This window comes from Wyeomyia smithii, chromosome 3, assembly GCF_029784165.1.
Source record: "Wyeomyia smithii strain HCP4-BCI-WySm-NY-G18 chromosome 3, ASM2978416v1, whole genome shotgun sequence".
Lineage (NCBI taxonomy): Eukaryota > Metazoa > Arthropoda > Insecta > Diptera > Culicidae > Wyeomyia > Wyeomyia smithii.
This window is the reverse complement of record NC_073696.1, coordinates 17,033,921-17,058,007: the sequence shown is the minus strand read 5'-3', so window position 1 is coordinate 17,058,007 and position 24,087 is coordinate 17,033,921. Positions and strand designations below refer to the sequence as shown.

Genomic DNA, 24,087 nt, shown 5'->3' with positions numbered 1-24,087 from the left:
CAATTTCTGGCCTCTGAGCATCATTCTGGTTAAAGAAACACCCATATTTGGTTGTTTTTGGGTCATTTTCGGCAGTTTTCCAGTCACCAAAAGTCGCCATTTTACTACTCAAAATGTTGTCTGAGGTCGATTTGTGGTTTCAGTGCATCATCACGATTTCGGAAATACCCATATTGGATGGTATTTGGTCATATCTCGCTGTTTCTCAGAAACCGGAAGTCGCCATCTTGGATTTCAAAATGGTATTCAGAGACAATTTCTGGCCTCTGAGCGTCATTCTAGTTAAAGAAACATCCATATTGGTGGTATTTGGTCATTTTCCTCTTTTTTCCAATCACTGGAAGTCGCCATCTTACAATTCAAAATTTTGTCTGATTTTTCAAAAACCGGAAGTCGCAATCTTGGATTTCAAACTGGCATTTCGAGACAATTTCTGGCCTCTGAGCGTCATTCTGGTTAAAAAAACACCCATATTAGGTGGTATTTGGTCATTTTCGGCAGTTTCCCAGTCACCGGAAGTCGCCATTTTACAACTCAAAATATTGTCGGAGGTCGACAAACGTACAAACCGTGGAACACCACCCATGGATTGCCTTATGCATAGGCGAACTTTATTATTATAAAATATTCGGCCGAGTCCACTTCACAATAAAATGTGAATTTTTTTCAGTGTACCCATTAGGGTAATATTATTGTCAAAAGTTACTATATTTCGCATGTCGTGTAGAACAAAATCAGAAGTGGCGCACTTAGCGGTCGAAAAGGTGACTAACGCTTCTGTCATTTTCAATTTGTCTTCATAATTTCACGTAAGTGAACTATATTGGTATTTAATATATTTGATATTTTGGAACAAAAAATTCCCTAATTTCAGTGTTTAGTCCCTCGTCACCATTACCATTTCATACAACCCTAGGGCGGTATACCTTGTAGTATTTTCATCACTAACGGACCAGTTTTCATTTTAATCACTAAACAAAATCACTCACTACACAAAAAATACTTTAATCTTTGGAATGTTCACCTCAAATTTCCTAAAACAAGCTTGAATTAGGTGAAATATATGAGATGAATTTCTACAATTCATAAATTTCAACTGTATGTATTCTCATCTGTTTTTACTGCGCTGAAGAAAATCAAGAGTTGCCAAATCAGTTACTGTTAATACGAAAAAATTATACTGAAAATATTTAATTATTCCGACATAATTGACATAAATCTACAGCACTGTGGTGGTTACCTAGGTTACCAGTTTTGCTAGTAAACAACTGCAGCGGATATCTAGGTAACCTACAACGACGGACGACGGTTTCATTCATGATTAACAATCTGATGAATATGGGGGCGTCGTGAGATGAATAATTGAGCAGTGATTCAAGTTTTGAGATGGATATGGAAGCGTTGTGAAAAATTTTTTTCGTTTTACAAAGTTCAGGATAAAGCTAGCTAAGTTTACTAAATATACAATGCTGAACGATTCCATAAGAGCACACAAGCGTATTTTGTTTATTTGTTCAATGATTCCGTGGAAATTTGGTGTTTGATCCGTGCATTCTTCGTGAATATCGGCTTAATAAGATGAATAATGGAGCACTTCCCCTATATTAATTGATTAAAGCTTTTGGAACTTTCTCTACTGAGCAACGCCCTAATCTATGGTTGAACTAGTTTGTTATAATTTACAGATAGATTGGGATAGCCTAAAAATTGCAGTAATTCCAATGGTTAAACTCAGAATATGGTGCCTTATGTCATTTGCAAATTCCCAAATTTTAGACCGAATTTAATTACACATAATTTTTTCTTGAGAGCTGCCACATCATCGTAATTTATAAGGGGGTTACATTCGCCAAACCCTTTATATGAAGACAAATTCGCTTCTTTAACTCCCACTTATTTGGTACTCAACCCTGTGTGAAGATCTCGGTTTGCTTTCAAATACAGGATCCTAAATGACGGAAAAATACCTTAACATCCTACATCCAAGTCAAAACAACTGATATTAAATTAAGAGGGTTGTCACTCATGAGCAATTCTCGCTGAAACCGTCCCACTTGTAACATGAGGTTTTTAAAAAAGGATAGTTTTGTGTCTAAATGATTTAAAGTGGTGAAAAAATAAGAAAACCGCTTTGCTTAGTTCATATTGATGGATCCTTAGGCACAAAGCGGTTTAACAAGTTTCAGAAAAAAATAATTTTGAGCAATTCTTGATCGTTTTATTAATTTATTTCTTTTGAATTTGTCATTGAACCCCCTACAACCAGCACATCGTTTTAAAGTGGTATGATAGAGCTTTTATTTGAAGTAGAAATAGTTGGATCTCCTCGACAAAATGACACGAAAGTGGCACAAATATGACACAAAGTTTTGAAGATCCCATAAAGTTTAATTTTCAATGCTTAAAATGCTGCAAATGATGTCCTAAACAGAACACAAAGAAATATTTAAATAACACAAAATTTATAAAACGTGGCACAAAAATGACCAGAAAGGATAGAATGTCATTGGAATGGTATGAAACAAAAAATATACAAAGTAGTGAAGAAATGATGCCAGTAATCAGGGCAGCTCAAAGTTTAAAGTCGCGATTCGAGAACAAAATCGGTTACCGCAAAGGGATTAGGGCAACAAAAAACGACAATTCGTGGGACCATGGCGAAAAGACTTTATACGAAACTGAGAATCGTAAAGTAATGTTTACAAAATCAATATTTGGAATCGAAATTAATTGACAACCCGGATGTTGAATATTAAGAATCAAAAAACTCAACTCTTGAATCCTAAAGTTGAGAAGTTGGATTTTATGCTTGAATTCAAAGCTGAATGTCGAAAATTAGAAGACAGCGGTGGAGTTGCAAGTTGAAATTCGATGTTCGCAACTCATGTTGCCAATCAAAAAGATCAAAATTTTAGCGATAAAATTAGAAACACATGAGGTAAAAATAAAAAATCGAGAGATAGAAGTTTGAAGAACATCTGAGAGCGAAAATATCAGTTGAAAACAATTCGTTAAAATCAAATCAAAATCAATATTTGAATTATAAGTTCTATACTTCCATGTTAGAAACACGAACATTGAAATCCTAAACTCATAATTCAAGTGCCGAATATTGGAAGATATTTCTAACAAGCTTCATAATTAAAGTTATAACAATATGCAAACGTTCAAAATTAAAAATAGAGTTTCTGCCAAAAATTGAAAGGTCAAGGACAAGAGTTAAAAAGGTTTTATCATAGTATGAATAAAAAAGGGTTTTATTATAATATGATTAAAACTGAGAGAAAAATTGACATAGAATATCTAGCCGATACGAGGATAAACCCGACAAGCTTTGAACATGAAACAAGGAACACTTTAAAATAATATAATATTCAAATCATTTCATTTATAATTCAGTTCAAGCAAAAACAACAGAATTTCACCTAATTTTCAGGCTATTTTTGTAACACCTTCAACCAAACCACGTTGAGCCTTTCGCAAAAACTGTTGTCTAGAAAGATATTAATTAGCAGAACATAAAACGTACGGAATAATTAAAGTACGAAACTAATTTCCTGCAATTCGACTACTTGAACTAGCCGTGCGATACCGCAACTGCTATTTCATCCTGCCTTAAGGTTCTATAAATCATTTTTATGGTCGTAATAGGTTTACGGCTCTCCACTTTTATGAGTGTCTGTTCCCACTTTTTCGACTTGTTCCGTTTTTAAGGGTGATGACTTTCCCGGAGCTATAAAGTTAGCCGATCGGTGGCTGCCACTGCTGTTGTAGAATCTAACTTATTCAAGCCAAAATTTCCCTAAAATGCTGTAGGCCTTGAAACCATAGAATTTTTACAGTTGCTATTGAGCTCACATTTGCGTCTCAGTTCGAATGTACAGACTAAAACCGCTAGCAACATTTTTGAACAAATAACTTCCGTTTTACACACTTCAGGGACGCACGATTCGAGTGTCGGTTTTCCACAACTCTTAATTACCGCAACGCCATATTTTCATCAATCAATCGGACAGTGGCCAGTTTATTTATTCGTCGATGGTCCGACGGATCTATTTTAAGAAGTAACCGCCATTAACACCGAGTAGTGCGAACGTGTGATCTAGCTCTAATTGTGTATTTATACGTGTATCGATATAAAACCATTCGTCTGGTTGTGATGATTGATTTTATGAGGCGAAACGCAATTAGGAAATGTTCGGGTTTTGAGGTTTCCTCAGATAAAACTGGTCCTAACATATTATGCTTGGTAAGGGACCTTCTTACGAGAGGTTTATACGGCTGAGCGGCTGAGTTACTATGACAACAGTTAATACAGCAGTTCTAGTGGAACTTAGGGTGGCTGTTGAAACAACAAAGAAAGTACAAAAAAACCATCTAATTTCTCACATTTTATATTCCCATCCAATGCCCTCCAGGTGTTAATTCAATTCACATAAAACAGGCAAACAATTAGCCGCTCGAGTTGGAAATTAAACGGATTCTCATGCCACCAAAGCGGCGCACTCGGGAGCCGGTCGAAGTCATGAATCATTCATCATCCGTCCGGTACTGAATTGCCAGCTGATGCTGAGTGGCTACATTTGCCGTCTTCGTGTTTGTCATCGTACGCTTCACTGCCGGAGCACCGACCGACAATCGCCAGATTCATGGCGGCAACGCCGGTGATATCTCACGGGAATACCTCGATCGCCAGAATGAGTTTCAATTTCCCATAAATTACCACCGTCCCGGTGCAGTGCAATTCCGTCCGGACCCGAAGTGGGTGTAAAGTTGGCAAATTGAAAAAGTTGAGCACTGGCTAGCGAACTAAGCACTGGACCCTGCATCCGAGCGCCGGATAGTTGACAGGTGTTATTCATACTCTTCCTGTGCTGAGCTTTTGTTTCCTTCGTCTCCCGTGTCGGACCGGAAATCTCAGCATGTGGCTGTAATCCGGAACAAAGTGGCGTCATTTCTGACAAACAGATAGAGTGTCATGTTGGATTTTTCTTCCATGGCATATTTCATGTAAGGTAATTCCTTTTGCATTGCGAGAGGTGCTGTTTTTTTCTATACTACATTCATTTATGGCTAGCAACGTTGTTGCGTCCATTTATTGTCTCTTGCACTCGCTTTGTTCGAATAGAATTCTTTATCATCGTTTGATGTTCACTGTTTACAATTGACCACGCGGCCTCATTGAATGGTCAAGAACCACCATTGAATGGAGTCGCATGGTTAACTGAGGGTCGTCAATACATGGGAATCAGTTCTCAGGTCATCATACATCCGGATTTTCATTGCCACAATCCACTTTCACGTATGAACAAGTTACCATATGAATGACATCCCATCATCTGTCACGCAAGCTCTTGATAAAATTACCGAGTACATCAAATATCGACCACCGAAAAGCTTCCCGGGCCCGAAACAATCTATTAGGAACGGCTGAATTATTGCATCGTACCCAATCGTGCCATCAGCGGACTTTTTCTCTATTTGATGCTACTTTGATGCTGTTGCGTTCATCCATTAGCCTTGGCAGGAGCACTCTCATTCGAAACGCATCGACAGCGGTCCGCGTTCCATCCGGCGGAATTCAGTTAACAGCCGCATTCGCTAAAAGCTTGACTTTATTAGCTGTAACCGAGCATCCCCAGATGGATGCGATGTTCCTATTCCGAAACGGTACCACCCACAGTCAGCTACCCGGCACAGATGCACATAGCTAGATGAATAATAATCCTCCAACATGAAACCCGCACAGCTGGTTCCACGGATGTACACGAACATTGGTATAAACTGCGCCGACAGCGGGAGTGAACGAAAAATATTTGACAAACGATGAGAAATAGTTTCTGCATTCGGGAGAAGATTGAATTCACCATTTCGGGCATTCTGCACCGCCAGAGCGGAACACTACAATTCTGTTGGCCGCGGTCTACATTGTGTTTATGGCCGACACAGAGCCAGAACGGACGGTCGAAATGGAAACTGATGGAAACGAAACTTGATGGGTGCTGCATGGAACTAATAACATTTTTCAGCTTATCTGGTGACGCGTTGAATGTGATTTCGAAGTGGGGAGCCCTACAGTGGGATTTTTGCACCGTGATTCGTTTATTTCACGGCATAATTCGAGCGCGATACAAGATGATTGAAATTTGGCGCGCGAGGAAAAAAAAAACATTTCGATTGTGTTGTTCAATTTAACTGACTTTATCGTTGATTATTTTCGAATAGAAAGCAACCATAAATATAAAGTACAGCATGAAATAAACGAACTGTCCGAGTGTAGCTTGATTCGTCAAATTTAAACTCCAGATTAAAATCATTGTACCGTGTCCGCTAGTGTGTAACTGCTTTGCATACAAACAAGTTTCCGTTTTCCGTACAGAATTTGCAAAACTGCTCGACCGCCTGCCGCATGCAAACTAAACGGTATGACCAAGGTTTGCTTTTGGGGCAAAAATAAATAAACAGAATCGTTTATTTGGAAAATGAATCCCAACAGAGTGTACTGTGAAGCCGGACGACAAGTTCCGGTGCCGTATTTGCAGCTGCACTGTGCTTAATTACAGTGTCCCATGAGCGAGCAGTTTGTTGCCGGTCAATAGCATTAACTGTTTGCCTCCTTTCCGGGGGAGATTTTGATTGGCGTCAACACCCAAATGTTATATTGAATGTTTTGAGAATTGTTTCTTCGGAACGACAAGCAATTAAATTGAAATTTGTAAAAACTCAGAACCGTTTGCAGACTGAGGGCTTCCCAAGATGTTATTTTTCATCGAACAAACTATTTTTTGCGAAATGTGTGATTGTGAAACCAGTTGAAACCATCTTGCACTAACTGCAGTCGAATACTTTGAGCGCTACTATTAAACCAAATTTCACCCAGACATTCCATTGTTGCCCTAGTAAATGAATATATGCATTTTTATTCAATTCTGAAAGCTGGATGCATGATTTTGCCAGTTTTCACATTTATTAGGTAGTTCTTAGTAAAAAATATATGCGGATATAGAAATAAATTAATTACCGTGCGATGAGAACTAAACTAATGGGGACCGCGTAGTCACTAGTTTAAACAACGGTACTCTACGGTTGTACCCAGTAAGGTTACTTTATATTATAGTTTTTGGTAAAAGGGTCAATATTTCGAGTTTGGCTTACAGCAGTTGGTTATCTGTAAATGTATATCGCGTAGTTCTGTAGGATCATGTTATTGATAAGAATTTATGCCTAAGTAAAAGAGTGACAGTCGGGTACATCTCGAGTACCAGTACGGTAAGAAAACGTTCAAAACAGGTTATTTTCAAGTTGTAATTGCTAACTAATCAAAACATCGTTGACGCGAGCATTAAACTTCAAAATAAAAAAATTGCAGAAGGGCGCTGATTTATATTAGGAACAATAAAAAAATAGTGATTATGGCGTTTCGAATAAACATCGAAAAATAAGAAACAACATTAGATCAACCTTTCGATGCTTGTAATACAAAGTTCTACGTGCGCGTCGAATTTCATGGTGAAACATATTTTCAGTTTCAACGTTATCTAGACTTGAAATATAACAAAGCTAAAAAAACATTGTTAGATATACGGTAACATAAAATTAAATGATATTGGTTGCACTGCAAGCATTTTGTTTGTCTTTTCATGGCACATTTTGACCCACCTCGAATAGTTTTATTGAAATCGTTCAAATAATTTTAATAACAATTTGATCAAGTAATTTAGCGTTGACTGCTAAATATTAAGACCAACCATAAGGAAAGCGTGTTATTGGGCGTGTAATATTGAACTGGTGCGGATAAGGTCGCATTCTTCTTCGGTATTTATAGAAAGGAAATAGACAAGATGTTATCAACTATTCGATTTTTTTTCTTTTTAATTAACTACTTGCTGTTTCACACAAAAAGCAGATTTTCTACTGATAAACATGGTGTATATCCTGGTCGTTCTGTGACAACTAACTTACTTTGTTTCGACTCGGATTATGTCTTTCAAAATAAAAATGGAGAACCGGTAAATACTATGTATACGAACTAGAAAGCTACATTTGACAAAATTTAACATCGCATTCTACTCGGCAAAATCTCAAAATTGAGTTTCTCCGAAAGCCTGGTTATGACAGAAATCTTAGCGAAAAACTTGGATCCTTCCCCAAGAGAGTAACCTTGGACCACTTCTCTTCGTATTGTTTTTCAATGATGTAAGTTGTTCTAAGCTTAGAGATTTTTGTGGTCGATGAAAAATTATCCAACTGTCAAAAACTGCAAGAATTTATATTTATTTAATATTTTCGAGTATTGGTGAGGCATTCAAAATAGGCAAAAAAAAATTTTTTTTGGCATATCATTTCCGATTTCGCTGAAACTCTTCACAGATGTTCCTTCTTGAAAGAGGTTATTTTATGATATCAGTCTTTCATGTAGACTCGCGACTGCTGTCCCAAAAGGCCCTATCCAAAATGCTGACCAATGGATACACATTTCCATATCAGAAAAACGGCTTGTTTGATTGAAATGGTGTCTCAAAAAATACCTTTTTCAAAAATTTGTTTACACATCAAAGAGGAAAATATTTACTAATATCTGTCAAAATTTAGTGATGGTAAAATAAAAAACAAATAAGTTGTGAACGTTTGAGTATTTTGACATGACTGAACTTTTTTGAGTGTTTTTTTTTCTAGATTTTTCTAGATTTAGTGATCCGCGAACTGAGAGGTTGAGCAGAGACTGGTTTCGTTAATAAACTTTGTGATATTTAATATTTTGTGACAATTTGGAAAATTTGGCACAGAAAATATTTCTTTATAGTTTATATATTTTCTCTAGAGCCGCAATTTTATTACCTACAACTTTGCATTTCAATCAGACACGCCATTTTTCTGATATAGAAATTTTTATCCATCAGTCACCATTCTAGATAGGCCCTTTTGGAACAGGAGTCGTGAGTCTACATGAAGAACTGATATCATAAAATGACCTCTTTATCAAAATGAAACAACTGTGATGAAAAGTTTCAGTGAAATCGGAAATCGGTATCGGTAGCATGGAATGACTCTGGTGTCATAAAACCATCAATAAATGTACCGTCGTTTCGTTTCGTTTCAATGCTATCATTCCTAGAAAGGCTACTTATAGAATTGAATGACTTTTTTAGCTCGTGTCAACAAAACTAATGGTCTTGGTGTACTGCTGTAGTGTGGGTGCCATTTCAAACTACTTGAATGACATGATTGAAAGGCTGCAAAAGCGTTATGTTCGATTTGCACTTCGTATATTTCTTGAATGGACAAGCTGAATCTTTTTTCATCGAAACGGCATTGCTATTTTTAGGGAATTGATTCCCTTGAAAATAGAAAAAGAATACAACAGGCAATGGTTGTAGTTGAGATGAGAAAGATAGAAAGAGATAGATAGGGAGAGAGAAAAAGAGATAAAGAAAGCGAGAGAGGGAAAGAGAAAAAGCAAGAGAGAGAAAATAGAGCAAGAGGGAGAAAAAAAACTAGAGAAAGAGAAGAGCACGCGAAAGAGAGAGAGAGAGAGAGGGAAGAGAGAGGGAAGAGAGAGAGAGAGCGAGAGAGAGGAAGAGAGAATAGAGAGTGAGGGAGAGAGAAGAACGAAAAAGAAATGGAGAGAGATAGAAAGAGAGATGGAGAAATAGAGAGAGATAGAGGGGGATAGAGCGATAGAGATAGAGATAGATAGAGAGATAGATAGAAGGATAGATAGAGATAGAGAGAGATAGAGCGATAGAGATAGAGATAGATAGAGGGATAGAGAGAGATAGAGAGAGAGAGATAGAGATATAGATAAAGATAGAGAGAGATAGATAGAGATAGAGAGAGAGGGAAAGAGAGATAGAGAGAGAAATAGAGAGGGAGATAGAGAGGAAGAGAAGAGAGAGAGAGCGAGAGAGAGCGAGAGGGATAGAGAAAGACAGATAGAAGGAGAAAGAGAGAGAGAGAGTGAGAGATAGAGTGAGAGAGAGCGGGTGAGAGAGAGGAAGAGGAATAGAGAGAAAGATAGGGAAAGGGAGAGAGAGAAGAGAGAGAGGAATATAGAGAAGAAAGAAAAAGAGAGAGATATAGAGAGAAATAGTGAAAGATATATAGAGAGAGATAGAGAGAGATAGAGAAAGATAGATAGATAAATAGAGAGAGAGAGAGAAGAGAGTTAGAGCAGGGGGGAGATAAAAGAGAGAAGAGGGAGAGATAAAGAGAAAGGGAGAGAGAAGAAAGAGTGAAAGAGAGAGGATGGGAGAGGGAGAAGAGCGAGAGGGAGTGATAGCGAAAAGAGGGAGAGAGAGAGAAAATTTGCGCTGAATCAAAATCAAAAAATAAATTATTGCATTATCTTAAACTGCAACTTCTTGAGAACATGTTTCCACATTTTTATAATGATCTGAGCAATAGGCAGAAAGTTAGAGAGATTGGAAGCGCGCCTCATCACCGTCGCATAAGCTAAACTTGAAACTTAATACGCATTTATCTCGGAATGGTGTTTCTCAAACAATAACTTTGCCGTGTTCATGACTGCGGTAAAACTACTGATCCGATTTTCTCCATCTTTTTTTTAATGTTCCTTATTAAATTTACCGGGCGTTGAACGATCGTATTTATACATAAAGTTCAATTTTGCTGCAAAAAAATTTTAAATGCAATTTTTAACGCTCAAAACCTGTTTTTTTTCGGAAAAAAACATTCCCGTTTGCACTGTGTGAATAAGTCGCCAGTGAAATGTGATACGCATATAGATTGTGGAACAGCACCACCGTCCTCCGTAGTTTAATTGTTCAAAACACCATACCGGAGACAGGAAGATTGGGGGTTCAAGTACCGTCGGGATGCGGTATATTTTTCCAAATCTGTATCATATTTTCAGTTCGCTTATTTGTCGCTTTCCCTACTGCACATATTGTCTGCTTAATGAACTTGAATGTTAACGGGTAAAAGCGGTTGTTAAAAATTTAATTACTGAACTATCAAAAAATTATTACTTTTATTGTTGCATAAAGCTTAAAAAATTACAGACTTTCCAATTTTTTGTCGAGGAAAAAGGTATATAACCCCTTAATGCACATAGGACCACTGACCATTCAAATCTTTTTACCTTTCGTCCTACGGTGGTACTGACCAAGTAGCATTCCCACCATGGATACATAGTGAATTACCTTTCCAGTACACATGAGATGCTCTGAAGACCGTACACAAATATCCGAGTTAACTGAAAAACTCTCTTATCCTATCCTTTCGAGGGATGGTTTGTGTCGCGTTTCCAAAATAGTTTAGTAATCCAGCAATCGGAAATTCATACTCCATCATCATAAAAACGAGATGGAAGAATTTGGCGTATCATTTTTTTGCGATGTTTTAGCACAAATTTTTATAGTTTTAATAAATGGAATGTTAACAAAGGTTCATGAACAATTCTAACTGAAACCGAGGTCTTTCAAAAAGCATATTTCTGTATCTAAATAATTGAAAATAGTGTTCAATTTTGACCGCGCATCATGCGTTATTAACTCGATTTCGAAAAGTGACCTGAATGGCAAGGTAAACTCATTTTTCACCTGACTTTATGAATGTATCTTGCAGCATTTTTTCTTAGCTTTGCAATGGTGGTGTCAAATTCAAAGGCGCTGGTTGTGAACTTGCTCAGAAACACGATTTTCAGATAAAATCCAAGATGGCCGCCCTTTTTTCTATTTCAAAATAAAGCTTTATCATTCCTCTCTTAAACAACGTACTGTTTGTAGAAGGTTTAATGGTAAATTTAAGACAAACAGATCACTGAAAAGTTCAACAATTGCTACAACTTTTTGACGTGGGACTGCGTCGTTCCGTAAGGGTACATTTTGAGATTACTCTCGCATCTGGTTAAACGTTTTATACCGTTTTGATACAAACTTCGAACAGTCTCAAACTTCCCTGGGCTTGGTGGTCAAGCTTCAATCTTGGGTCCTTATAGCTTTTCAGAACCAAATACAAGATAGAGCCACAAAGTTGTTCCAGCTTTGACAGTCCAATGGCGCGTGCTTCCGGGTAGCGGATGGGAGCTAAGGAAGATCATGAGGGTCAAATACCTATGTTTCAGTTCTTCTTATTCTGATCTCGGCAGTCTCCTATGTGGGGAGGATTTATGACAATAAAATTTTTTAAAAGTTTTGGTGAATTCTCTTCACACGTGGACCAGACCACATCTATCTATCACCAAGCATCTATCTCTTTTAGTTTAGATACTATTTCACTTTAAAAGCAACGAGCAGCGCCTACATTCAGTGTTGTAAGATCAACAGAAACACCAACAGCAGGTCTCAAATTTTTCCACCTTTTTAAGTTCCGTCATTTTCGCTTCTGCGTTTATAAAGCTGGTCGTTTTCATTACCTAAAAAAATTGAATTTAAATGCTGGTGGCCGTTGCGAAGCTGGTCGTTTTCATTGCCTTGGAGAATGAAACGACCAGCTTCGTAAACGCAGAAGCGAGAATGACAGAACTGGAAAAAGTTGTAAAGTTGTATACGCTTTACATGCATCATCTTTCGGAAGATTGATGAATTGGAATCTGACGCCACTTTTTCTTTTCTCACTTGCAATGTTGGTGGGGGAACATAGTCTCAGGACTCTTTTAATGCATAAAAGCAGCACAGACACGCGGCGCGCGTTCATTTCCAATCTGGCTTCTGAAGCAGAAGTACCAGCAAGAGCAGAGGATGGAAAGGAGCAGAAAGCAATAGCAATCCGACTGCAGAATAGAAAAAGTGAATGGTAGCTGCTGTGAAAGAAACATAGCTCATTAACTACTAACCGAAACGGAATACGAATTTCGTTTAATGATTGGAGGTAATTGCAATGCAAACACTGTCCTTACCAGGTCAAACAAATCTACAATTGGATAATGAATGGGTTTACCTTAATAAATATAAATAGAAATTATGGCAAAATCAGCGTTGTAAATTTTCTTTTTAATTTTTTTTTGACGTGGGACACGTCTTTGTTTACTATACCGGGATGCATTCTGTAAAATTGGAAATGAAACGGGCAAATGTTGCGTCAGATTTCAAACGCTAATAACAGCATAACCACATGATGGATAACAATAACCAATATGTTGTTGGATTGATAAAATGTATGACAATTTTGTAATGTGTTAATTATCACTCTAATTTCATTGCTAAGCGGTAAAATTGATAATAATTTCAATAACAAATTTACGCGAATAATGAACCAATTACATGCGAGCATTCCTAGCACAGACGACGTGAATGGACACCATCCGTTCCCTGTGATATTTCCTGTATCAATTTCGAAATAAAAATTGACAGAGTCTCCCCGTCCCAATAGGTCAATTTAATTTTGCTCCCATGAGCTTAGACTAATATGATGTCTCGAAGGTAAAAGTTTTCCTAAAAGTTTGAAACAATACCCATCCTTGAACAATTCCTAAACCTGCGTGTTAGGTACTGTAGAACCTAACAAAAACTGATGTCTTGAAAGAAAACATGCCAGTAAAAGCAACAGTACCAGTGGAGCAGAAAGCAGCAGGTCTCTCGTCGTCTATGATTGCATTGGTACTCTTCTATTCGTACTGCAGCAGTACTATTCGTATGGCAGTGGTACACTTTTGTTCGTACATTTCTATTCGTATGCAATTGAGGAAAAACTACAATGCTGCTGTTGATGGCGATTGAAAGTTTATTTCATAAATATGATTGCCATGAATTACTCAACAAGAATTGTAAATTTTTGCAACGGATATTTTTTTAATTTTATCTTCGATATTCACTAAATAATCGTGACCGGATAGTATCGAAAGAGTAAATTCCTAAATATATACATTTATAGAAGAGTAAGAACCTGCGAATGCTTGTGATTTTTTAGTTTTTAGTAAGATTCGTACAGAATCTCTTTTTATATTTCAAAATTGTTAAATGATATACTATTATTCTAAGCTTTACCATAATAAACGTTTATTTCCTGTCTTCGTAATACAGCGAATGTAGTTGCAGGCAAATGAAAAAATTGTCAAGCAAAAAATAAAAATGTAATTGTGGATTTCTACGATTTTTTGCTGGAACTTGTTAGGAATTTTGTTTAAAATATTTTCTTATGTTTTCCAATTGGTGAACCTTTGTAAGGGCTTCCATATTATTTTGAAAGTAATATCCATACTATAGATTTGATTAAAGTTAAATAAGACAAAACCATTCATTATGATAACGTAAGCATTATTGGATTTGGTTTTTGAGGATATAGAGATAATTCTGACTTTGACGCATTATGAGAAATTCTTGGTGCTTCTTCAACAAGCACGATATGCTTGTGCCTTGTTTAATACATATTTTTTTGCACAAAAAAAATACTAAAGGCATAATATCACCATATATAAATGAAATTTCTTCGAGTGTTGTTGAATATATTCCAAAAATTGATTTCCAGGGGAGGCTGAAAATAAACACATTGATTCTGTCTGCAGACTCTGTATATTTTGTAACAAAAAATCCCCTAATTACAGTGTTTAGTCCCACGTCACCGTTTCATACAACCCTAGGGCTGTATACCTTGTTGTATTTGGTTCAGTTTTATGCAGACTTCCCGTGCACGCGCTTTTTTTTTCAAGCGACGAGAGAAATCTTTCTCTCGCTCGTAGAATTTCCATGTATGTGCTACGAGACGAGACACGTCACATGCAATTAGCAGCTTGCTCTTTCGCTTCTCTTTCGGTTTGGATTGCGATGCGCAAGGCGATGTTTCATCGCACTGCGAACTGAGCGAGACGCCCGTACTGTACATACTTGATACAGCTCGTGCGCTACAGGTCGTGAGACTTTCTCGTGTACACAGACATCCTGTACACGCGCTGAAACGACGAGAGGTTTCTTTTCTTTTTTTTCTTCGGTAAGAGACTGCGGCGCACCACACGTTGTCTTATCGCTTTACGAACTGAGCGAGACGCCCGTACTGTACCTTAGTGAAACTGTATATTAGAGAAATGACAAAGCACTCACCGTTGAGGAAACTGTCAACATCAAAACGGGCGAGCTGTATAATTTTTCATTGCCGTTATCCGTTTTGATGTTGACAGTTGCCTTAACGGTGAGTGTCTCTGCGTCTCTCTGGTGTATAGGCTGCCTACCGTACCTACATACGATATATGCCGTCAGACCCTTGAAGAATTCACAAAACTATATTACTACGATCAGATTATCACGAACCTTCAGAACCTGATTTGCAATATCTATACACTAAGGTCGCTTTTACGCGGTTTTTCACGTGGATTCCGGACATTAAGCGGTATTTTTTTTTTGCGGATTTCGGTTCCTCTTCACTCGGATTACAGAATTTACGCGGGTCTTTTTACGCGGATTCCGGAATTTACGCGGTTTTTTACGCGGCATGTATCCCCCGCATAAAAAGCGACTTTAGTGTACCCAATTCTAAAATTCTATCCAACATCAACATGTACTAGAAAATATAAACAATTTCAATGGTTTTACTATGTTTAACTCCCGAAAAACTTATGTTGTAATTTCAAACCACATTTTTTATCCTTAGAGCTACAAAACAGAGTTCTATCATAATATAGTCAATGACATCTAAACCAACGAAAGGAACACTTCTGTTAACCAACGTAACACTCTGCATCCGGTGCATTTTCGTACCGTTAGCATAATAAGTATAGTAACAAAACGTTCTTAATTCATGTTAACAAAAGTCGGATGAATTAATCATAGAATTTTGAATTGATAAATAAATGAACTGGGTTATATCATTGATAATTCTAACGGTGTTTTGATGTATGCTGCTATAACCAGAGCTGCGATCAATCCAAGCAACATGCTGACTATGACGAGGGAGAAAATATCATCGCACTCGTTTCTTTCTCTCATGAATAGCCAGTAACCATCACAGTAAGCGTGGAGATCCGACAAGTGATTCAATATCTTGTCTCTTTTGTTGCCATTTTCGGGTTCTCATTGTCAATCGTCGTGAATATACAGAGTTCACTGGGAAATATCACTGCAATGCAAATCAAGGTGATTTTTGGAATATCAAAAATCATTTTAGTAGCGTGATTATGTCAGTGCCAGCTTGAAGTTTGTTGCTATCAGTATTTTTTAAATTTGATCTGCTTTGCGGTCCGTGACGATCCCAATTCAAGATATGGCCACCAATGAACTAAGTTTATAATTTCAAACCAGTGGTTATAGGTGTCGCTTGATGGTCTGGCACAACAACCCCGAGTATTCGGAACACAACCGGAACAGGTCCGCATTTTTACATTTTTCAATGAGAGGCATGGTAGGATTTTAAGCACTTCTAAGCACTGCTTCAATCATCGTTACCATGTTACTGAAACATATTCCGGCCATATATACGAAACCAGTCGATTAACTCCGGCCATTCTCTTCGTTAAAAAAAAATATGAATGAAAACTAGGAGAAGCAAAACCGTTCCGAACCGAAATTGAACAGTTTCAAAGTTGAACCGTGCCAAAATTAAACAGAATCTGTATATAAATATACATACCCATACATATTTAGAAGTTTCCTGTTTTGCCACCCGCGATTCATTTTTTGCCGCGAACTAACGCTGTCTTCAGTTTAACCTACAACAAGCACAATATTCCAGAATCAAATTAATAAAGTCATGCTGTCAAAAAACAAATAAAAATGCAATATTATTTTTCAGATATGAGATCATTTGAAAAATATTAATAGAATTCTCTTTATTACAATTGGAGTTATGAAGAAGCATATTCTCTACTAAGAATAAAAATAAATGATAATACAGATTCAAAATGTACCAAACTAAAATACGCTCAGTTACAAAACGAAGTAATAGTTGTTTATCGACAATGCTTCTAGTCGGCCAAACCGAACCAAGCGTTGAAAAACATTTAGCGCCGCAATTGCTGTGTACAAGCTGTTACAGAGAATTTTTGCTATAATATCGTTATCAAATGCTCAAACGATTCGTTACTTCATAATAGATAGATTATTACTTCTCATATCCACTGGGTGTCAATAACTCAATCTGAGAAAACGGCGCTTAGTTCGGTCTGATCGCACGCCGGCCATATATCAATATCATACATATCAATTGAAGAAAAATCATTGATTTTATGTTTGCTATCCTCATAACATCATGCTGTCAAAATGAACTTGATATTTCTGCTGGTTCAATCTCAGTACAGCCATACCCGAATGATCGAAAAAGATAGCAAGAAAAAATCACAGGAGGGTTGCGTGCAAAGCCTCGACCGCAAGGTTGAAGTAGAATACTTTTACAAGAAAAAAAAACGGCTGCTTGCGTGTCAATCGTTTTTACTAGTTAATAAACGTTGACTAATCAGATTAATCGAATTTTGCGCTAAGTTGCTTGTCATGGTTGGGACTTGACAGTTTTTAAATTTTGAGATGATGAAATTTTTTCGGATGTCTTGCTTATGACTGAAGGAAAAGATAATTCAGCACGTTCTGAGACACGGAGATAAAGTAAAATTTATAACTTTTACAAATTTAAAAATGTAAATGAACTCAAGAGAAAACATTAACTCTTCAATCATCAGGTTTTTATTTCATCCTGAGTGAAAAGCTTATTTAACATTCTAAACTAGACGGCTCATGTGTTGTCAAAATGAGTCAACTTTTCATTGAATGCATTTACTAGTGTCCTCTATCGCACAGAGACTGCATTTCACTAAAGTGCCTCACTGCATCAGCTGCTATCGATGCTGATACCTGCTGCAACTGCTACGCTTTCCGTAGCCGTGCTACAGTTGTAACCGCTATACGCTGCCATTGGTATCAGCTGTTCCTGCATCAGCTGGCCCAGCTGCTATCGATGCTAAATCCGCTGCAACCAGTGCGCTATCCATTGCTATGCCACAGTTTTGGCCGATATCCACTGCACTGCTACTGCTGCTGTTAAGGGAGGACGACTGCTGTTGTCACTGTCTAGAACTATTATTAGCAGCTTCGGCTGAAACAGGCTCTTATATAGGCCAAATAGCATGTTTTAAATTGCAAGGTATATGATTCTGTCAACCGTGCTTGGAAAGCAATCATATAACGACCAATCCGTTTTGACAAGGCTTGACTATTTTCAATAGTGCAATAGTTTGAATAATAACATCACAATTATCTTCATTTGGGAAGAATCTTAGAAGATTTTCCAATCTATTGCTGCAAGAACGAAGGAAATCCATCGAAAACTAACCGATTTATTAGCATTTGAAATTGGACATATTTTTCACTTTTTTCGGTTTTAGATTTTCATTTCACATCCCTATGTAGCCGAACTACCTGAGAGATGTATTCTACTTCAAAAATGAGAGTGAGAGTTGACGCTAAGAGAATCATTGTAACATCGCAAACTCAAACTGAAAAAAACATAAAATCCCCTGCCTGTTTCCTTCTGCGCAAAATCAATTTCCTTCTCGCACCATAAGCGCAAAGCAACATGCGAGGCAAGCTCGCGAGACGAGCTCACGAGAATTTGCACGCAAGCTGTCTCAAGTACACGACGCTCATGCACCGCACTCGTTAAGTTGAGAGACGAGATATCTTCGTGTACGTCGCAATAAAAATTCCCATGCGACGAGACATGGCTCGTACGAATGGTGAGTTTTCTCGCTCGCACGCTGCACACAGCACGAAGCGACTGAATGAGAAACGAGACTTGTAGCGCAAAGCACACTGTCTCTTCTTTGTGCGAGCGAGATTTCAGGAAGTCTGGTTTTATGTGCTGTAGAATGTAAATATTTATTTTGAAATGTCGAAGCACATGCGTGCGAAGTATGTTCGTGACTGCCGAAAGTGTCGTCAATATTCCTGTACCTGTTGAAAAAAGACTTGCGTTGACTATTAAAGCGGCAAAAATATTGAACTTTTGTAAGTATCGTCCAAGGACGTGGTAATTTTAGTTTTCTACCCTCTTGCACATTGAGTTGTGTGTTATTGAATAATAGCTCCTCGTTGTCCTACGTCAATAATGCGGTTGTGTTTTCAGATATAACCTTCTAGCAAGCAACGCAATCTACTTTGCTATTTAATGCTCCCCTAATTTGATATATGCTTGACGTACAAACAGTAGAAGCACTGCAGTGAGCTCTGTTGTATAGGTAGTTGAGCGTAATTTCCTTTCGTGTGAGAAAGCTCACAGCAGTTTTTATCTCTCTGGAATCTGGAATTCCAACACTGTGCTGTTTTGCATGCTCCTCATATTTTCTTAGTGATTCTCTGAGCAGAAACGACAAGCCTCTTTTTGCCTAACTGCACGAAAGTAAACTGTGCGTAGAATTTCAGATGGTTTAATGAATTGGTTCAGCTATGAGTTATATGAAAATTGAAAATCACAACTGTATGAAATTCGGTCTTCGAAGTATAATGTCTTCAGCTAAGATTCGCACTTCTGCTAAGAACTCTGGTCACCTCCCCCCTTCCCCTCTCATTGTTTTCAACAAAGCCTTGACTAATTTGAACGTTGACAGTGGTATGTGTTCATAATTGGGTTTGTCGTTCAGGTCGCAGAATTTATTTTTATTTTAGTCTCTTCATACTTTAGAAAAAAGATCATATTATACTTTGTGATTATAACTGCAGTACTAATCATTAAAGCTATTGCGTTAGAAAAATCAAACCTACATTGCTAAAGTAAATTCCAGTCTTAACATTACAAAACTGTTTGAGAATCAAAATCATTTTCCTTCTACAGCAGTCATCTTAGTGTACCTTCCTTTTTTTGTCGGATCCACGCTGGATGTGCCTTTAGCTTTCCAGCACCGGCTGATGACAGCTTCCATGCCATTCGATTTCGATTCCGTTCGATCAATCAGCAATCATAATTTCGTCTGATGGAGTTTCGTTGTTCAGATCCGAAGCTTTCTATTATTTATTGGGTGACCCTCGCTGCTCGATGAGTATAAATTTGTAACGAGAATGCTTCCCCAGAGCCCGAGAAAAATATTGTTGCCTGTATGCATCAACATGCTTCCGAGAGGGGCACAAAAATCGATTGGTTCTAGTAATATTTTCGTGATGGAAGTAAATTAGTCGAACATCGGCCGGAAACTAATCTGTATATTGACTTAATGTAATGACGTATACAGTTTCTCAGTTTGTTTCACGCTCGCAAATTGGATACTGCTTTTGATGTCGGAACGAAAAGGGAAAATCGCTGTTCATTTTCCGTGCTTCGCTTTGGGATATTTCGTTTCCTCGATTCAACTCCATCCGCTACGTTGTAGGTCTAACTATATGAACAGTTCTATACGCCCAAAATGGCAAATCATCCCGTGAAATTCGATTTGTTTTTACTCTATATGTTAGTAAAATTAGCAAACCCCCGTCCCGCCACAGTAGAAAGTGACCTAATTCGCCACCGCCTGGAAAGCCAATCATGACAGGGTTGACTAATTCTAGCCATCCCGAGCAACCCTAAGCAGCAGTACCGACATAAACACGCTAACCGTTATTCGTTTCGGTTCGTTTGCTGCGGGGAAAATATAGCGTTTCCGATTCCGGAAAGAAACTACGGTCGGCTCTTTTGTGTAGGTACGTACATATACAAAGTCGCACTCCCACAAAGCCACACCGGCAGTATGAGTTTCCATTGCACTGTTTTCCTAAGCAAACCTATAAACATTCTCCTGTCCATCCGTTCGGTAGCTTCCTGCAGAAACTTCCATCCACGCTATGACCGACCATCCGCGCTCGGCCGATCCCATATTTGCGGACTTGTGATGAGATGTTAATTACGCTTGTTTACCGAAGAGATTATTACTAGCAAGACGGAAGGAAAACAAAAATAAATCTCCCCGTAACTATATTACAGTAGCTTGGCGGTGACTACTGACGAGGGAAGCTGCTTTTAATTATAGAACACACATCAACGGGTGTTTCGATCTGTGTGGTAAGAGTAATATTTCACACTCTTCTCTGCACGTTACCAAGAAGGGGTTCAATCCGGCATCATCACCATCATCATTAAATCCTGGGGCTGTGACGAAGGTAAAATTCATGCTAATCAACAAACAATAGTGGACGGCTTGAAAAACGACCTACGGCAGGGATGATGACAACCCACGCCCTCGCCCCCGCCCCAACTTTGGTCCGATAATTTCATTCTGCCGCTCGGTTTCGATTGATCAACACACCCACGCAAACAATCGCGCCGATGCTAATGAATTGTGAACCCCAACCAATGCAGCATCATCATTTTAAACGTCAATCAACAGAGCTGCGTGGCTTGTTGCAGGGGGAGAGAGGGAGTGACTGGTTTGATATCGATAACGAAGCCGAAATTTAATTTGGCCTGTATGATGTGACAGACAAACAGATCTTGGCCCCGGACCCGAGAGTGTGAATCGTTTTCGGTTGGTTTTCCGATTGTAATCGCGAGTGTGGTCCTCATTGCGTAATCGCGTGAACCCTTGCATGATTTGTGGGTGATTGTGGCGGTAGTGAAACACTAACTTAATTGTCTGCACAAATGTTGATTGGTTGATTTGTTAAGCTGACAGGGGGTTAACTGAATAGGGTAAATGATGTCAGGTTTATGATATTAAAGCGTGATCGGTTGGTTTTCAATTGTAAATGAAATAATGATTTAATTTTAATTAACACCAGGAAAGAAAGTGAGAATAGGACAGGCAGTGGAGGAAAGTTGGTGAAATAGAAACAATTTCCCACCAGAACAACATGGTGCAAAAATGTTTTGTCGTGCTGTTTAATATTATTTCACTCAAGTGACGCTTCAGTGAATTAAACGTGTTTTAATCATATTCAAGCTTTGACTTTATAACGAACAAATAAATTAATTTTTTCAGGAACAATTACCATGTACCAATTTTATTGCCTATTGCGTTGATTAAAACCAAATCGACCATTTGAGCAAATTGTTTCATTTCATCATTCTGATGGGTTTCATTTTTACTGCTTTGTGTTAGTATGATGATTGGATTTTAATTTTTAATTATTGCTAATGACTAGATATTTTTCAATGACAAATATTAAGCTGGAACCTTCACAGTTTTATTTACTCGGGGGAACTCATATATCTAATCTGAAAATATTTGATCTGTGGTTTTAAGCTTGTTATTGAATTGAGTCTTTTTTGTTACTTTCAGTCCTTTTGTCGTAATAGGTGTGCATTAACCCTCCCAGTTGGTCTCGAGGTAGAATACTGGCCTAACAAGCCAATCGTCGTAGATTCGAGTCTCGGCTCGGGAGAGACTGTTAGTGTCAATAGGATCGTAGCGCTAGCCCCGCAATTGTCCTGTACACTTAACAGTTGGCTGCGAAGCCTCTGTATAATGAACAGAAGGTCGTGTTCCAAATCGGAATGTAGCTCCAAGGCTTTGCTTTTTAATAGGTGCGCATCTACGTTCTCGCTGTTTTTTGTTATAGAAGTATCCACGAATCAAGTCATTTGTCATCGAACGGAACCAGAAATAATTGGACGGTGCAATATCTAGGGAATATGACGGATGAGATAGAACTTCCCATTTGAGCGTTTATATGTAAGTATTACCTACTTCGGCAGTATAAGGCCGAGCGTTGTCATACAATAGAATAATTTTTCCGTGCCTCTGCTCGTATTGTGGCAGTGCTCGGCTTAAGGGGCGCACTTTGATTTGTTCAGAAAGTTTTGGGTAACTGATTTGTCTATCTAAAAAATTAAATTTTAAATATGTTTTGGATGACCGATTTTTGGAAAAAAAAAATTTTTCGTTCCTATAGAACTGTTGTCAATATTTAAAAATAAAAAATAAAAATTTTTGTCAATATTTTCAAATAAAAGTTAAGATAATTCTCTAGTGGTCATCCATTGACAACTTTTCTCTATCTCTCGTCATAGTTTATATATATCGATTGATGAAAACGCGTTTCCGCGTTTTAGCCCTCTTTTTGAATTTATTTTTTGAATAAAAAGTATATAAAGCTGCTTAGTTTAGTTGGACACCTTAAATGTTTTATTGAATTTTGAGAGGGTATTTCTAACATCTGGTCGAGCTAGCGCAAATAAGTCTATTGCAAGTTAGAGAGTAAAAAAGGAATTAACTAATTCGGTTTTGAATTTGGTCGTCATGGAAGTTCTTTAATTGCAATTCTTCTCTAATTATGTTTTTCTGTGACGATTTAGAAAAAAAAACTGCAACCAGGAACGCTATTTTTCATTCTATGAGGATATATTGTTTATTGAGTTCTATTCAAAACAATTTTAATTGCACCCACAATTGAGTCGGGAACATAGTTTTTCAAAACTGATTTTAAGACTAATTGTCTCAGCTCAAAGAGTTCGTTGGAGATCAATACAAAACATATAGAAAATTGGTGAGAGTTTATAAACCAGCCTACGACGACCGTGAATAGGTCTTGTATCAAGGTTCTCTGATAGGGTTGAAACTCCCAGGGTTTGTTGTTGTTAACGTAGTTACTATTAGGTTGAAGAAAATAAGCTCTAGGCTTATGAGGGAAAATAATCAATTAAGTTTAAAAAGCATTGGAAAAATTTTTACACTTTTGCAAATAGGAAGATAAGATACCTTTCCTGCATGTGGCTTCTATGGTCGAGGAAATTATCGAATGTTCCACACTAGCGAAAATTCTTATGGAGTAGTCTGAGACTTTACTTATGCCTTAAACCTCGATGCCGTAAGTTGGTTAACATAAGTAATCTATACTCTTGTGAAACCAGCATTTTAAATTATTTATATGGTAAGATAAGTATACAAATTTTTAGTAAAAATTATATATTTTACTAAAAATTATAGCAATATTGTCATTCTACCAATTTTGAATATTAAATTTTGTTGGGTTTTTTTAAGGGTTACAATGTCCTGACCAATCGCAGTCGGGAGTTCGAGTCTTAGTAGAATAAGAGGGACTTTCACGCATCGGTTTATTCTCAGGCTCCCTCCCATCCCCCTAGCTGACTCTTGCGTCACGCTAAATTCCAGAAGAAATAAAGTCACACAGAATCGAATGCAATACCTCTCCAGGTAGCCGATACTTGATCAGAATTACTAACGAGGCTCGGTAAAGCAGTGCTCTATATATAAACGTGTTGAGGTAAGGGTAACAGTAAAAGAAT

General features: G+C 37.7%; 1 protein-coding gene across 7 annotated transcripts in view; it reads right to left on the bottom strand.

Annotated features, from left to right (window-relative positions):
* The window catches only part of LOC129727774 (potassium voltage-gated channel protein Shaw-like), a 263,098-nt gene that overhangs the window by 167,351 nt on the left and 71,660 nt on the right, over nt 1–24,087 (bottom strand). The window contains exon 2 of one of the 7 annotated variants that reach the window (XM_055685929.1): nt 16,519–16,597. The exons of the other annotated variants lie outside the window; for them this stretch is intronic. The gene's annotated coding sequence lies outside the window, so the exon portion shown is untranslated. The remainder of the gene's footprint in view (nt 1–16,518; nt 16,598–24,087) is intronic. 7 annotated transcript variants of the gene reach the window in all.